Consider the following 4227-nt stretch of genomic DNA (forward strand, 5'->3'; position numbering starts at 1 on the left):
TGCATCAGAAACGCCTATATATTACTACATTGATTGGTTGGTGTACATTGATAAGTGCGAATATTATTTGTTGGTGTGTATGGATAAGTGTGAATATTCTTTGTTGGCGTATATAGATACGTGTGAATAAGAATATTAAATTTCTGAGCTACTACATGTTTTCTGTTTTACTAGGTAGATTTCAGCATTGCCATCAATGAGCAGGCTTATGAATTCCTACGTAGATTTCAGCTTTCCCCATGAATGGTCTCCTTTTCCATGAGAAGTTAAGATTGCTTGTAAAGCATGTCAATGTGAATGGCAGGGCAGGCTCTAGACATAGGGAATTTTTATCCGGTAGACTCGGTTCCGTGGTAGTTACCATAGAACCGAGACGTGGCTCAATCTTAGCCATGGGTTTATAAATTTTATTGTTTTTTATTATATAATCTAAGGATATATTGGTAATTATCTTGAAAGATCCATGTCCTTTACTTTAGAAGTTATTAAATCGAGACAATCCAACGGATGAGGTTGAGTTAACTATCATGGAACCGGTGGGATCATCTCTCAGACATGGGCCCTAAGATTTTTTATTTTTAAATTATATATTTAAAATTTTTATTTATTATTATCTTATCTCATAAAAATTTTAAATAATTTTTAAATTATAAAACTTGATTTATGATAATATTAATATCCAATAAATGTATTGTTATAATAGGCTTCTCTTTTTAGGACTCCACAATTTTTTTTAAAAATTATATTTAAAATTTTCATTTATTATTATATATCCACATCGTTATAATCTTGAAATTTATTTTTTTTTTAAACTATCAAATTTATCTTATTTTGATTATATAATAAATTTGGCTTTAAAATATTTATGATGCCATTATAATCTATTAAATGATTAATGAAGTTAACATTGGGACTTGGTTATACCGTTACAATCTTAATATTCTAATTGTGGGCTCCTTTCTTTTCACCCGGCCTTTAATTAGAATTGACCGGTTAAAAAGCATGGATCACAAATCAATTTTTTTGTTTTTTTTATATTTCAGATGATTACGGGTTCATGACTCCTATTAGGGGCAAGCCCCTAATATAATTACCCCAGACAATGTCATGGGAACCTCCGATTAAGAAACAAGTGTGAATGAGAAGTAACTGAGTAAACATAATAATTTTTTTATTAATTTCAAAGATGCATGTAAACACATGATCATAGACAAAAGTAAGAGAGCTTAACAAGAGATTTTTTTTTGAAAGAGCTATTCCTATCATGCTCTTCAAATTTTTTGCTTGACTGATGCTCTTAGTTCCTTCACTAAAAGTATGTCGGACGATCCTTTTGGCTTTGTGGATGTGGCCCTCTTCGATTTCTTTTTCTTTCTTTATGTGAGTTTATGTCTTGACAAATCGCTCAGTTCAAGCTACGACCACTCTATATTTACGAGTTGCCTACTTGGTTACTTTTGCTTCTTTTATCGCTGAAGACTTTGGCTCTTTGTGCTTGTAAAATCTCCAGCTCCTTGACTTGTGAAACTCCTCACGTCTTTGACTTCCTGGTGTCTTGAAACTTCAGAGTTGCATTTGTCGCTTGCATGAGGTATTTAGGTCTTAACTCTTCAATGCTTTTGAGCCTTGACCATTGGAATTTTTTTTAAGTCGTGACCTTCAATATGGTTAAGTCATTAACTTGATAATTTTGACTTGCTTTTAAAATGGATCTCAAACTCATTCTTTCGAAAGAGACCTCATAATGGGCTTTAGGAAAAGCTTTGCCAACCCAACTTTTTTCAATGAGTGTTGATGAGAGACTTTTTTTTTTGGTGAAAATTTTCATTCATTTTTTATTCCTTCCTTTCATTCATTTTTTTTTTTGAAATTTTCATTTCTTTTACTCTTCCTTTCATTTCAAGAAAAGATTTTTTTTTTCACCTCTTTTCACTCTAACGAGTGTCAAAAGACTTCCAAGCGAGCTTCAAGTAAATCTTCGTCAACTCTTCTTTTTTTTAATGAGTGTTGAGGAGAGACATTTTTTTTGTGAACTTTTCATTATTTCTTTTTTTTCTCTTCCTTTCACTTTAAGAAATTTTTTTTACTCTTCTTTTCACTCCTTTTTTTTTTACTCCAATGAGTGTCAAAAGACCTCACAGCGAGCTTAAAGAGAGGATTTGATTTTTTATTTTTATTTTTTGAAAAAAATTTCTCTTTACCCAAGAGTATCAAGACTTCAAGGTGGAATGAGAGAAATTCATGAAAATTTCTCGTTACCCCAAGAAAGTCAAGACTTCAAGGTGGAATGAGAGAAATTTATAGAAAATTTCTCATTATCCCAAGAAAGTCAACACTTCAAGGTGGAATGAGAGAAATTTATAGAAATTCTCGTTACCCCAAGAAAGTCAAAACTTCAAGGTGGAATGAGAGAAATTTCATAGAAATTCTCGTTACCCCAAGAAAGTCAAAACCTCAAGGTGGAATGAGAGAAATTTCATAGAAATTCTCGTTACCCTAAGAAAGTCAAGCTTCATGGTGGAATGAGAGAAATTTCATAGGAGGCCTTGCAACAAAAATAAAATTACCAAAATACCCCCACTCAAATTCATCCTTTAATTTTTCTCATTTTTTACTCGCCTTTTTTTAACCCATCCTTTCATTTTCCCGTAATTTTCCTTTCTTCTCTTATTTTACTCACCCTTCCATATCCTTTTTCCATATTTTTTCTTTCTCATCTTTTTTAACTCACCCTTCCATTTTTCCATATTTTTTCTTCTCTTTTCTTTTTTTTTAAAACTCACCCTTCTTTTTTTCCATTTTTTTTCTTTCTTCTTTCTTTTTTTTACTCTCCTTTCATCATTTTTTTTTCATCTCTTTTTTTTATCACTCATCCCTCAATTTTTTTATTTTTTTTATCCTTCATTTTTCCTTCATTTTTTTTCCATTTTTCCCTCCTCATTCATTCTTTTTTTTCCTTCATTTCTTCATTTTTTTTCATCTCCTTTTTTACCCATCCTTCATTTTTTAGCAACATCTGCATCACCTCACACTACACAGGGATCGGCGGCAGGCACGGCCTTGATTATTCAATCATGCGCTTGTAGTCTTTCTCCCTGAGTTCGGAAGTACTCGACTTCTCTTTATCGATCCTATCCGGGAGTGCTGTCTCCAGTCGCCTAACCATCTTTGTCGTTCGGTTGAGATGAGGTGTGCCGGTGGTCGGGATGGGAGCCCGATCACCCTCCCCATACATTTCAATATAATACCTCGATGACTTTCTCAGCGGAGCGATGGTCACCAACACCAAACAAAGCATTGCCAATATGTTTCAAATCCCGATAACGAGTTGGGCAAAAGATGGCAACTTAACGGTAATGCTTTACTGCACTGATTAGTAATCCATTGCTCTCCATTACTATGCCCAAGTTGACATGAATTTGGGGAAGCAATGGTGACCATTGGAGAAACATCATCCTCGGTGACTTTTCGATCGCGAGTGGAATAGGATCGACAAACCTCGGGAGTGCGTGCCAAGAGACCACAGAGTGCGCGCTGCGGAGAGACGAGAACTCGACGAGCAAATGAAGATGTGGATGGTTTTAGGTAAGAGCTTGTGGTCGTAGAAATTGACCAATGGCCATATGGCCGTTGAAGGCTTCATCGGTGGTCGGGAGGAAATGAGGCGATCTTCTATCCATAAAGGTAGATGACAAAGATGCGAGCGAGTATGCTAATCACCCATCGACAACAATGTCTTGATTGAATCTTCTCGGGATGCATCACAACCTCGTGCTTTCAATCACAGGACGCATGAGCGTCCCTGTAGATGTCATAGGTTTTCTTGGAGTCATAATACCCTCTTGATCACATCATCATGGAAAGAGAGACAGCCCCCCTCTTTTTTTTTAACTTTATCTTTTTTTTTTTTGGGAGTGAAGAATTTTTTGAGAGCTTGAAATTCCTAAAGCCAAATGAGATGGCAACGACGACGGTGGTTGCCGGGATATGAATTAGATCACCGACTGAACCTCACCGTATCCACATTATCAATCCGTGTCAGTGATGCCTCCTTTTCTTTTCTTCTCTCCTATATATTTCTACGGCTCAACTGACTTTTTCATATTCTATGCGTGCCTCTGCGAAGTTGAAAGGGAGAGAGCACGCAGTCGCTCTAAATGGGGAAGAGAGCGAGCACGAGATAAAGAAGAACACGAAAGAGAAAGAAAAGAAACGGATGCTAAGCTT

This window comes from Dioscorea cayenensis, chromosome 11 (assembly GCF_009730915.1).
Source record: "Dioscorea cayenensis subsp. rotundata cultivar TDr96_F1 chromosome 11, TDr96_F1_v2_PseudoChromosome.rev07_lg8_w22 25.fasta, whole genome shotgun sequence".
Lineage (NCBI taxonomy): Eukaryota > Viridiplantae > Streptophyta > Magnoliopsida > Dioscoreales > Dioscoreaceae > Dioscorea > Dioscorea cayenensis.